Source organism: Balaenoptera borealis (assembly GCF_965194805.1).
Source record: "Balaenoptera borealis genome assembly, chromosome: 6".
In the NCBI taxonomy this organism is placed as follows: domain Eukaryota; kingdom Metazoa; phylum Chordata; class Mammalia; order Artiodactyla; family Balaenopteridae; genus Balaenoptera; species Balaenoptera borealis.
This window is the reverse complement of record NC_138863.1, coordinates 135,788,476-135,802,253: the sequence shown is the minus strand read 5'-3', so window position 1 is coordinate 135,802,253 and position 13,778 is coordinate 135,788,476.

Sequence of the window (13,778 nt, the reverse complement as noted above, 5' to 3'; positions counted from 1 at the left end):
TGTCCCAAACAGAGGCCCTGATAATGTCTTTAACAAAGCCCCTGAGGCTGATCCTACCAAGGCCCTTATGCTGCTCCTAAGTCATGCCCTGATACTATCCCTAGCTAAGGCTCTGACACTAGGCCTCACTCAAGCCCTGTCGCTCTCCCTAAGTCAGGCTCTGACGCTATCCCTACCTGAAGCCCTGACACTGGTCCTAAATTAGGCCCTGATGCCCTAAGTAACTAAGGTCTTGACACTATCCCTAGGTCATGCCCTGACACAATCCCTAGACCTTAACCTAACCTTGTCTTTAACTAATGTTGAGCTTCTTATGCTAAATAAATCCCTGATGCTGTTCCTAACTAAGGCCCTAAAATTAGTCCCGAGGCCGTGACCCTGGCCCTAACTGAGGCCTGGAGGCTCGTCCTAACTCAGGCCCTGACACTGTCCCTAACTAAGGCCCTGACACTACACCTAACTCAGTCCCTGACACTGTACCTAACAAAGGCTTTGATGCTAGTCCTAAGTCAGGCTGAGACACTGTCTCTAAGGCCCTGCTGCAGTCAATATCTAAAGTCCTGACATTATCCCGAGCTAATATCCTGACCCATGTCTTACCAAGGTCCTGAAACTGTCCCAAAGGAAGCCCTGACGCTGTCCCTAAGTGAGGCCCTGAGGCGGTCCCTAACAGAGGCCCTGAGAATGTCTTTAACGAAGACCCTAATGCTGATCCTACAGAGGCCCTTATACGGCTCCTAAGTCATGCCCTGACACTGCCCCTAACTCAGGCCCTAAAGATAGGCTTCACTTAGGCCCTGTTGCCGTACCTTAGTTAGGCTCTGACGCTGTCCGTACGTGAAGCCCTGGCACTGGTCCTGATGAAGGCCCTGACGCTGGTCCTAACTAAGGCCCTGATGCTCTCAATAACTAAGGTCTTCACCCTATCCCTAGCTCACATCCTGACACTACCACTGGCCTGGAACCTGACTCTGTCCCGAGCTAACGTCCTGCCCCTTATCCTCACCGAAGCCCTAATGCTCTCCCTAACTAAGGCCCAGACTAGTCCTAATTAAGGACCTGACACTGTCCTTAACTAAGGCCCGGAATCTATCTCTAATATAGGCCTTGCTGCCGGTAATAACTAAAATCCGGACACTATCCTGAGCTAATATCCTGACCCATTTCTAACCAAGGTCCTGACACCGTCCCTAAGAAAGCCCTGTCGCTGTTCCTAAGTGAAGACCTGAGGCTGTCCGTAACTCAGTCCCTGAAGCTATGCCTAACTGAGGCCTTGACGCTGTGACTAACTCAGGCCCTGATCATGTCTGTAACTAAGACACTAATGCTGATGCAACAAAGGCCCTGATGCTGCTCCTACATCATGCCCTGACAGTGTCCCCAGCTATGGGCCTGACGCTAAGCCTCACTCAGGCCCTGTTGCTCTCCCAGAGTCAGGCACTGACGCTGTCCCTACCTGAAGCCCTGACACGGGTCCTAAATAAGGCCCTGATACTGTAACTAAGCTCTTGACACTATCCCTAGGTCATTTCCTGACACGATCCCTAAACTTTACCCTAACCCTGTCCCTAGCAAATGTCCTGCCTCTTATGCTAACTAAAGCCCTTAGGCTGTGACTACCTCAGGCCCTGAATTTAGTCCCAAGGCCGTGATACTGTCCCTAACTAAGGCCCTAACACTATTCCTAACTCAGGCCCTGACACTGTACCTAACAGAGGCCCAGATGCTAGTACTAACTAAGGCCTTGACACTGTCCCTAACTAAGGCCCTGCTGCCATCAATATCTAATGTCCTGACACTATCCTGAGGTAATTTCCGGACCCATCTCTTACCAAGCTCCTGAAACTGTCCCTAAGTAAGCCCTGACGCTGTCCCTAAGGGAGGCCCTAAGGCTGTCCCTAACAGAGGCCCTGAGAATGTCTTTAACAAAGCCCCTGAGGCTGATCCTACCAAGGCCCTTATGCTGCTCCTAAGTCATGCCCTGATACTATCCCTAGCTAAGGCTCTGATACTAGGCCTCACTCAAGCCCTGTCGCTCTCCCTAAGTCAGGCTCTGACGCTATCCCTACCTGAAGCCCTGACACTGGTCCTAAATTAGGCCCTGATGCCCTAAGTAACTAAGGTCTTGACACTATCCCTAGGTCATGCCCTGACACAATCCCTAGACCTTAACCTAACCTTGTCTTTAACTAATGTTGAGCTTCTTATGCTAAAAAAATCCCTGATGCTGTTCCTAACTAAGGCCCTAAAATTAGTCCCGAGGCCGTGACCCTGGCCCTAACTGAGGCCTGGAGGCTCGTCCTAACTCAGGCCCTGACACTGTACCTAACAAAGGCTCTGATGCTAGTCCTAAGTCAGGCTGAGACACTGTCTCTAAGGCCCTGCTGCAGTCAATATCTAAAGTCCTGACATTATCCCGAGCTAATATCCTGACCCATGTCTTACCAAGGTCCTGAAACCGTCCCAAAGGAAGCCCTGACGCTGTTCCTAAGTGAAGACCTGAGGCTGTCCGTAACTCAGTCCCTGAAGCTATGCCTAACTGAGGCCTTGACGCTGTGACTAACACAGGCCCTGATCATGTCTGTAACTAAGACACTAATGCTGATGCAACAAAGGCCCTGATACTGCTCCTACATCATGCCCTGACAGTGTCCCCAGCTATGGGCCTGACGCTAGGCCTCACTCAGGCCCTGTTGCTCTCCCAGAGTCAGGCACTGACGCTGTCCCTACCTGAAGCCCTGACACGGGTCCTAAATAAGGCCCTGATACTGTAACTAAGCTCTTGACACTATCCCTAGGTCATTTCCTGACATGATCCCTAAACTTTACCCTAACCCTGTCCCTAGCAAATGTCCTGCCTCTTATGATAACTAAAGCCCTTAGGCTGTGACTACCTCAGGCCCTGAATTTAGTCCCAAGGCCGTGATACTGTCCCTAACTAAGGCCCTAACACTATTCCTAACTCAGGCCCTGACACTGTACCTAACAGAGGCCCAGATGCTAGTACTAACTAAGGCCTTGACACTGTCCCTGACTAAGGCCCTGCTGCCATCAATATCTAATGTCCTGACACTATCCTGAGGTAATTTCTGGACCCATCTCTTACCAAGCTCTTGAAACTGTCCCTAAGTAAGCCCTGACGCTCTCCCTAATGGTGGCCTTAAGGCTGTCCCAAACAGAGGCCCTGATAATGTCTTTAACAAAGCCCCTGAGGCTGATCCTACCAAGGCCCTTATGCTGCTCCTAAGTCATGCCCTGATACTATCCCTAGCTAAGGCTCTGACACTAGGCCTCACTCAAGCCCTGTCGCTCTCCCTAAGTCAGGCTCTGACGCTATCCCTACCTGAAGCCCTGACACTGGTCCTAAATTAGACCCTGATGCACTAAGTAACTAAGGTCTTGACACTATCCCTAGGTCATGCCCTGACACAATCCCTAGACCTTAACCTAACCTTGTCTTTAACTAATGTTGAGCTTCTTATGCTAAATAAATCCCTGATGCTGTTCCTAACTAAGGCCCTAAAATTAGTCCCGAGGCCGTGACCCTGGCCCTAACTGAGGCCTGGAGGCTCGTCCTAACTCAGGCCCTGACACTGTCCCTAACTAAGGCCCTGACACTACACCTAACTCAGTCCCTGACACTGTACCTAACAAAGGCTCTGATGCTAGTCCTAAGTCGGGCTGAGACACTGTCTCTAAGGCCCTGCTGCAGTCAATATCTAAAGTCCTGACATTATCCCGAGCTAATATCCTGACCCATGTCTTACCAAGGTCCTGAAACTGTCCCAAAGTAAGCCCTGACGCTGTCCCTAAGTGAGGCCCTGAGGCGGTCCCTAACAGAGGCCCTGAGAATGTCTTTAACGAAGACCCTAATGCTGATCCTACAGAGGCCCTTATACTGCTCCTAAGTCATGCCCTGACACTGTCCCTAACTCAGGCCCTAAAGATAGGCCTCACTTAGGCCCTGTTGCCGTAACGTAGTTAGGCTCTGACGCTGTCCGTACGTGAAGCCCTGACACTGGTCCTGATGAAGGCCCTGACGCTGGTCCTAACTAAGGCCCTGATGCTCTCAGTAACTAAGGTCTTCACCCTATCCCTAGCTCACATCCTGACACTACCACTGGCCTGGAACCTGACTCTGTCCCGAACTAACGTCCTGCCCCTTATCCTCACCGAAGCCGTAATGCTCTCCCTAACTAAGGCCCAGACTAGTCCTAATTAAGGCCCTGACACTGTCCCTAACTAAGGCCCGGAATCTATCTCTAAGATAGGCCCTGCTGCCGGCAATAACTAAAATCCGGACACTATCCTGAGCTAATATCCTGACCCATTTCTAACCAAGGTCCTGACACCGTCCCTAAGAAAGCCCTGTCGCTGTTCCTAAGTGAAGACCTGAGGCTGTCCGTAACTCAGTCCCTGAAGCTATGCCTAACTGAGGCCTTGACGCTGTGACTAACTCAGGCCCTGATCATGTCTGTAACTAAGACACTAATGCTGATGCAACAAAGGCCCTGATGCTGCTCCTACATCATGCCCTGACAGTGTCCCCAGCTATGGGCCTGACGCTAAGCCTCACTCAGGCCCTGTTGCTCTCCCAGAGTCAGGCACTGACGCTGTCCCTACCTGAAGCCCTGACACGGGTCCTAAATAAGGCCCTGATACTGTAACTAAGCTCTTGACACTATCCCTAGGTCATTTCCTGACACGATCCCTAAACTTTACCCTAACCCTGTCCCTAGCAAATGTCCTGCCTCTTATGCTAACTAAAGCCCTTAGGCTGTGACTACCTCAGGCCCTGAATTTAGTCCCAAGGCCGTGATACTGTCCGTAACTAAGGCCCTAACACTATTCCTAACTCAGGCCCTGACACTGTACCTAACAGAGGCCCAGATGCTAGTACTAACTAAGGCCTTGACACTGTCCCTAACTAAGGCCCTGCTGCCATCAATATCTAATGTCCTGACACTATCCTGAGGTAATTTCCGGACCCATCTCTTACCAAGCTCCTGAAACTGTCCCTAAGTAAGCCCTGACGCTGTCCCTAAGGGAGGCCCTAAGGCTGTCCCTAACAGAGGCCCTGAGAATGTCTTTAACAAAGCCCCTGAGGCTGATCCTACCAAGGCCCTTATGCTGCTCCTAAGTCATGCCCTGATACTATCCCTAGCTAAGGCTCTGACACTAGGCCTCACTCAAGCCCTGTCGCTCTCCCTAAGTCAGGCTCTGACGCTATCCCTACCTGAAGCCCTGACACTGGTCCTAAATTAGGCCCTGATGCCCTAAGTAACTAAGGTCTTGACACTATCCCTAGGTCATGCCCTGACACAATCCCTAGACCTTAACCTAACCTTGTCTTTAACTAATGTTGAGCTTCTTATGCTAAAAAAATCCCTGATGCTGTTCCTAAGTAAGGCCCTAAAATTAGACCCGAGGCCGGGACCCTGGCCCTAACTGAGTCCTGGAGGCTCGTCCTAACTCAGGGCCTGACACTGTACCTAACAAAGGCTCTGATGCTAGTCCTAAGTCAGGCTGAGACACTGTCTCTAAGGCCCTGCTGCAGTCAATATCTAAAGTCCTGACATTATCCCGAGCTAATATCCTGACCCATGTCTTACCAAGGTCCTGAAACCGTCCCAAAGGAAGCCCTGACGCTGTTCCTAAGTGAAGACCTGAGGCTGTCCGTAACTCAGTCCCTGAAGCTATGCCTAACTGAGGCCTTGACGCTGTGACTAACACAGGCCCTGATCATGTCTGTAACTAAGACACTAATGCTGATGCAACAAAGGCCCTGATACTGCTCCTACATCATGCCCTGACAGTGTCCCCAGCTATGGGCCTGACGCTAGGCCTCACTCAGGCCCTGTTGCTCTCCCAGAGTCAGGCACTGACGCTGTCCCTACCTGAAGCCCTGACACGGGTCCTAAATAAGGCCCTGATACTGTAACTAAGCTCTTGACACTATCCCTAGGTCATTTCCTGACACGATCCCTAAACTTTACCCTAACCCTGTCCCTAGCAAATGTCCTGCCTCTTATGCTAACTAAAGCCCTTAGGCTGTGACTACCTCAGGCCCTGAATTTAGTCCCAAGGCCGTGATACTGTCCCTAACTAAGGCCCTAACACTATTCCTAACTCAGGCCCTGACACTGTACCTAACAGAGGCCCAGATGCTAGTACTAACTAAGGCCTTGACACTGTCCGTAACTAAGGCCCTGCTGCCATCAATATCTAATGTCCTGACACTATCCTGAGGTAATTTCCGGACCCATCTCTTACCAAGCTCTTGAAACTGTCCCTAAGTAAGCCCTGACGCTCTCCCTAATGGTGGCCTTAAGGCTGTCCCAAACAGAGGCCCTGATAATGTCTTTAACAAAGCCCCTGAGGCTGATCCTACCAAGGCCCTTATGCTGCTCCTAAGTCATGCCCTGATACTATCCCTAGCTAAGGCTCTGACACTAGGCCTCACTCAAGCCCTGTCGCTCTCCCTAAGTCAGGCTCTGACGCTATCCCTACCTGAAGCCCTGACACTGGTCCTAAATTAGGCCCTGATGCCCTAAGTAACTAAGGTCTTGACACTATCCCTAGGTCATGCCCTGACACAATCCCTAGACCTTAACCTAACCTTGTCTTTAACTAATGCTGAGCTTCTTATGCTAAATAAATCCCTGATGCTGTTCCTAACTAAGGCCCTAAAATTAGTCCCGAGGCCGTGACCCTGGCCCTAACTGAGGCCTGGAGGCTCGTCCTAACTCAGGCCCTGACACTGTCCCTAACTAAGGCCCTGACACTACACCTAACTCAGTCCCTGACACTGTACCTAACAAAGGCTCTGATGCTAGTCCTAAGTCAGGCTGAGACACTGTCTCTAAGGCCCTGCTGCAGTCAATATCTAAAGTCCTGACATTATCCTGAGCTAATATCCTGACCCATGTCTTACCAAGGTCCTGAAACTGTCCCAAAGTAAGCCCTGACGCTGTCCCTAAGTGAGGCCCTGAGGCGGTCCCTAACAGAGGCCCTGAGAATGTCTTTAACGAAGACCCTAATGCTGATCCTACAGAGGCCCTTATACGGCTCCTAAGTCATGCCCTGACACTGCCCCTAACTCAGGCCCTAAAGATAGGCCTCACTTAGGCCCTGTTGCCGTAACTTAGTTAGGCTCTGACGCTGTCCGTACGTGAAGCCCTGACACTGGTCCTGATGAAGGCCCTGACGCTGGTCCTAACTAAGGCCCTGATGCTCTCAGTAACTAAGGTCTTCACCCTATCCCTAGCTCACATCCTGACACTACCACTGGCCTGGAACCTGACTCTGTCCCGAGCTAACGTCCTGCCCCTTATCCTCACCGAAGCCGTAATGCTCTCCCTAACTAAGGCCCAGACTAGTCCTAATTAAGGCCCTGACACTGTCCCTAACTAAGGCCCGGAATCTATCTCTAATAAAGGCCCTGCTGCCGGCAATAACTAAAATCCGGACACTATCCTGAGCTAATATCCTGACCCATTTCTAACCAAGGTCCTGACACCGTCCCTAAGAAAGCCCTGTCGCTGTTCCTAAGTGAAGACCTGAGGCTGTCCGTAACTCAGTCCCTGAAGCTATGCCTAACTGAGGCCTTGACGCTGTGACTAACTCAGGCCCTGATCATGTCTGTAACTAAGACACTAATGCTGATGCAACAAAGGCCCTGATGCTGCTCCTACATCATGCCCTGACAGTGTCCCCAGCTATGGGCCTGAAGCTAGGCCTCACTCAGGCCCTGTTGCTCTCCCAGAGTCAGGCACTGATGCTGTCCTTACCTGAAGCCCTGACACGGGTCCTAAATAAGGCCCTGATACTGTAACTAAGCTCTTGACACTATCCCTAGGTCATTTCCTGACACGATCCCTAAACTTTACCCTAACCCTGTCCCTAGCAAATGTCCTGCCTCTTATGCTAACTAAAGCCCTTATGCTGTGACTACCTCAGGCCCTGAATTTAGTCCCAAGGCCGTGATACTGTCCGTAACTAAGGCCCTAACACTATTCCTAACTCAGGCCCTGACACTGTACCTAACAGAGGCCCAGATGCTAGTACTAACTAAGGCCTTGACACTGTCCCTAAATAAGGCCCTGCTGCCATCAATATCTAATGTCCTGACACTATCCTGAGGTAATTTCCGGACCCATCTCTTACCAAGCTCCTGAAACTGTCCCTAAGTAAGCCCTGACGTTGTCCCTAAGGGAGGCCCTAAGGCTGTCCCTAACAGAGGCCCTGAGAATGTCTTTAACAAAGCCCCTGAGGCTGATCCTACCAAGGCCCTTATGCTGCTCCTAAGTCATGCCCTGATACTATCCCTAGCTAAGGCTCTGACACTAGGCCTCACTCAAGCCCTGTCGCTCTCCCTAAGTCAGGCTCTGACGCTATCCCTACCTGAAGCCCTGACACTGGTCGTAAATTAGGCCCTGATGCCCTAAGTAACTAAGGTCTTGACACTATCCCTAGGTCATGCCCTGACACAATCCCTAGACCTTAACCTAACCTTGTCTTTAACTAATGCTGAGCTTCTTATGCTAAATAAATCCCTGATGCTGTTCCTAACTAAGGCCCTAAAATTAGTCCCGAGGCCGTGACCCTGGCCCTAACTGAGGCCTGGAGGCTCGTCCTAACTCAGGCCCTGACACTGTACCTAACAAAGGCTCTGATGCTAGTCCTAAGTCAGGCTGAGACACTGTCTCTAAGGCCCTGCTGCAGTCAATATCTAAAGTCCTGACATTATCCCGAGCTAATATCCTGACCCATGTCTTACCAAGGTCCTGAAACCGTCCCAAAGGAAGCCCTGACGCTGTTCCTAAGTGAAGACCTGAGGCTGTCCGTAACTCAGTCCCTGAAGCTATGCCTAACTGAGGCCTTGACGCTGTGACTAACACAGGCCCTGATCATGTCTGTAACTAAGACACTAATGCTGATGCAACAAAGGCCCTGATACTGCTCCTACATCATGCCCTGACAGTGTCCCCAGCTATGGGCCTGACGCTAGGCCTCACTCAGGCCCTGTTGCTCTCCCAGAGTCAGGCACTGACGCTGTCCCTACCTGAAGCCCTGACACGGGTCCTAAATAAGGCCCTGATACTGTAACTAAGCTCTTGACACTATCCCTAGGTCATTTCCTGACACGATCCCTAAACTTTACCCTAACCCTGTCCCTAGCAAATGTCCTGCCTCTTATGATAACTAAAGCCCTTAGGCTGTGACTACCTCAGGCCCTGAATTTAGTCCCAAGGCCGTGATACTGTCCCTAACTAAGGCCCTAACACTATTCCTAACTCAGGCCCTGACACTGTACCTAACAGAGGCCCAGATGCTAGTACTAACTAAGGCCTTGACACTGTCCCTGACTAAGGCCCTGCTGCCATCAATATCTAATGTCCTGACACTATCCTGAGGTAATTTCTGGACCCATCTCTTACCAAGCTCTTGAAACTGTCCCTAAGTAAGCCCTGACGCTCTCCCTAATGGTGGCCTTAAGGCTGTCCCAAACAGAGGCCCTGATAATGTCTTTAACAAAGCCCCTGAGGCTGATCCTACCAAGGCCCTTATGCTGCTCCTAAGTCATGCCCTGATACTATCCCTAGCTAAGGCTCTGACACTAGGCCTCACTCAAGCCCTGTCGCTCTCCCTAAGTCAGGCTCTGACGCTATCCCTACCTGAAGCCCTGACACTGGTCCTAAATTAGACCCTGATGCACTAAGTAACTAAGGTCTTGACACTATCCCTAGGTCATGCCCTGACACAATCCCTAGACCTTAACCTAACCTTGTCTTTAACTAATGTTGAGCTTCTTATGCTAAATAAATCCCTGATGCTGTTCCTAACTAAGGCCCTAAAATTAGTCCCGAGGCCGTGACCCTGGCCCTAACTGAGGCCTGGAGGCTCGTCCTAACTCAGGCCCTGACACTGTCCCTAACTAAGGCCCTGACACTACACCTAACTCAGTCCCTGACACTGTACCTAACAAAGGCTCTGATGCTAGTCCTAAGTCGGGCTGAGACACTGTCTCTAAGGCCCTGCTGCAGTCAATATCTAAAGTCCTGACATTATCCCGAGCTAATATCCTGACCCATGTCTTACCAAGGTCCTGAAACTGTCCCAAAGTAAGCCCTGACGCTGTCCCTAAGTGAGGCCCTGAGGCGGTCCCTAACAGAGGCCCTGAGAATGTCTTTAACGAAGACCCTAATGCTGATCCTACAGAGGCCCTTATACTGCTCCTAAGTCATGCCCTGACACTGTCCCTAACTCAGGCCCTAAAGATAGGCCTCACTTAGGCCCTGTTGCCGTAACGTAGTTAGGCTCTGACGCTGTCCGTACGTGAAGCCCTGACACTGGTCCTGATGAAGGCCCTGACGCTGGTCCTAACTAAGGCCCTGATGCTCTCAGTAACTAAGGTCTTCACCCTATCCCTAGCTCACATCCTGACACTACCACTGGCCTGGAACCTGACTCTGTCCCGAGCTAACGTCCTGCCCCTTATCCTCACCGAAGCCGTAATGCTCTCCCGAACTAAGGCCCAGACTAGTCCTAATTAAGGCCCTGACACTGTCCCTAACTAAGGCCCGGAATCTATCTCTAAGATAGGCCCTGCTGCCGGCAATAACTAAAATCCGGACACTATCCTGAGCTAATATCCTGACCCATTTCTAACCAAGGTCCTGACACCGTCCCTAAGAAAGCCCTGTCGCTGTTCCTAAGTGAAGACCTGAGGCTGTCCGTAACTCAGTCCCTGAAGCTATGCCTAACTGAGGCCTTGACGCTGTGACTAACTCAGGCCCTGATCATGTCTGTAACTAAGACACTAATGCTGATGCAACAAAGGCCCTGATGCTGCTCCTACATCATGCCCTGAAAGTGTCCCCAGCTATGGGCCTGAAGCTAGGCCTCACGCAGGCCCTGTTGCTCTCCCAGAGTCAGGCACTGATGCTGTCCTTACCTGAAGCCCTGACACGGGTCCTAAATAAGGCCCTGATACTGTAACTAAGCTCTTGACACTATCCCTAGGTCATTTCCTGACACGATCCCTAAACTTTACCCTAACCCTGTCCCTAGCAAATGTCCTGCCTCTTATGCTAACTAAAGCCCTTATGCTGTGACTACCTCAGGCCCTGAATTTAGTCCCAAGGCTGTGATACTGTCCCTAACTAAGGCCCTAACACTATTCCTAACTCAGGCCCTGACACTGTACCTAACAGAGGCCCAGATGCTAGTACTAACTAAGGCCTTGACACTGTCCCTAACTAAGGCCCTGCTGCCGTCAATATCTAATGTCCTGACACTATCCTGAGGTAATTTCCGGACCCATCTCTTACCAAGCTCCTGAAACTGTCCCTAAGTAAGCCCTGACGCTGTCCCTAAGGGAGGCCCTAAGGCTGTCCCTAACAAAGGCCCTGAGAATGTCTTTAACAAAGCCCCTGAGGCTGATCCTACCAAGGCCCTTATGCTGCTCCTAAGTCATGCCCTGATACTATCCCTAGCTAAGGCTCTGACACTAGGCCTCACTCAAGCCCTGTCGCTCTCCCTAAGTCAGGCTTTGACACGATCCCTACCTGAAGCCCTGACACTGGTCCTAAATTAGACCCTGATGCACTAAGTAACTAAGGTCTTGACACTATCCCTAGGTCATGCCCTGACACAATCCCTAGACCTTAACCTAACCTTGTCTTTAACTAATGTTGAGCTTCTTATGCTAAATAAATCCCTGATGCTGTTCCTAACTAAGTCCCTAAAATTAGTCCCGAGGCCGTGACCCTGGCCCTAACTGAGGCCTGGAGGCTCGTCCTAACTCAGGCCCTGACACTGTCCCTAACTAAGGCCCTGACACTACACCTAACTCAGTCCCTGACACTGTACCTAACAAAGGCTCTGATGCTAGTCCTAAGACGGGCTGAGACACTGTCTCTAAGGCCCTGCTGCAGTCAATATCTAAAGTCCTGACATTATCCCGAGCTAATATCCTGACCCATGTCTTACCAAGTTCCTGAAACTGTCCCAAAGTAAGCCCTGACGCTGTCCCTAAGTGAGGCCCTGAGGCGGTCCCTAACAGAGGCCCTGAGAATGTCTTTAACGAAGACCCTAATGCTGATCCTACAGAGGCCCTTATACTGCTCCTAAGTCATGCCCTGACACTGTCCCTAACTCAGGCCCTAAAGATAGGCCTCACTTAGGCCCTGTTGCCGTAACGTAGTTAGGCTCTGACGCTGTCCGTACGTGAAGCCCTGACACTGGTCCTGATGAAGGCCCTGACGCTGGTCCTAACTAAGGCCCTGATGCTCTCAGTAACTAAGGTCTTCACCCTATCCCTAGCTCACATCCTGACACTACCACTGGCCTGGAACCTGACTCTGTCCCGAGCTAACGTCCTGCCCCTTATCCTCACCGAAGCCGTAATGCTCTCCCGAACTAAGGCCCAGACTAGTCCTAATTAAGGCCCTGACACTGTCCCTAACTAAGGCCCGGAATCTATCTCTAAGATAGGCCCTGCTGCCGGCAATAACTAAAATCCGGACACTATCCTGAGCTAATATCCTGACCCATTTCTAACCAAGGTCCTGACACCGTCCCTAAGAAAGCCCTGTCGCTGTTCCTAAGTGAAGACCTGAGGCTGTCCGTAACTCAGTCCCTGAAGCTATGCCTAACTGAGGCCTTGACGCTGTGACTAACTCAGGCCCTGATCATGTCTGTAATTAAGACACTAATGCTGATGCAACAAAGGCCCTGATGCTGCTCCTACATCATGCCCTGACAGTGTCCCCAGCTATGGGCCTGACGCTAAGCCTCACTCAGGCCCTGTTGCTCTCCCAGAGTCAGGCACTGATGCTGTCCCTACCTGAAGCCCTGACACGGGTCCTAAATAAGGCCCTGATACTGTAACTAAGCTCTTGACGCTATCCCTAGGTCATTTCCTGACACGATCCCTAAACTTTACCCTAACCCTGTCCCTAGCAAATGTCCTGCCTCTTATGCTAACTAAAGCCCTTATGCTGTGACTACCTCAGGCCCTGAATTTAGTCCCAAGGCCGTGATACTGTCCCTAACTAAGGCCCTAACACTATTCCTAACTCAGGCCCTGACACTGTACCTAACAGAGGCCCAGATGCTAGTACTAACTAAGGCCTTGACACTGTCCCTAACTAAGGCCCTGCTGCCATCAATATCTAATGTCCTGACACTATCCTGAGTTAATTTCCGGACCCATCTCTTACCAAGCTCCTGAAACTGTCCCTAAGTAAGCCCTGACGCTGTCCCTAAGGGAGGCCCTAAGGCTGTCCCTAACAGAGGCCCTGAGAATGTCTTTAACAAAGCCCCTGAGGCTGATCCTACCAAGGCCCTTATGCTGCTCCTAAGTCATGCCCTGATACTATCCCTAGCTAAGGCTCTGACACTAGGCCTCACTCAAGCCCTGTCGCTCTCCCTAAGTCAGGCTCTGACGCTATCCCTACCTGAAGCCCTGACACTGGTCCTAAATTAGGCCCTGATGCCCTAAGTAACTAAGGTCTTGACACTATCCCTAGGCCATGCCCTGACACAATCCCTAGACCTTAACCTAACCTTGTCTTTAACTAATGTTGAGCTTCTTATGCTAAATAAATCCCTGATGCTGTTCCTAACTAAGGCCCTAAAATTAGTCCCGAGGCCGTGACCCTGGCCCTAACTGAGGCCTGGAGGCTCGTCCTAACTCAGGCCCTGACACTGTACCTAACAAAGGCTCTGATGCTAGTCCTAAGTCAGGCTGAGACACTGTCTCTAAGGCCCTG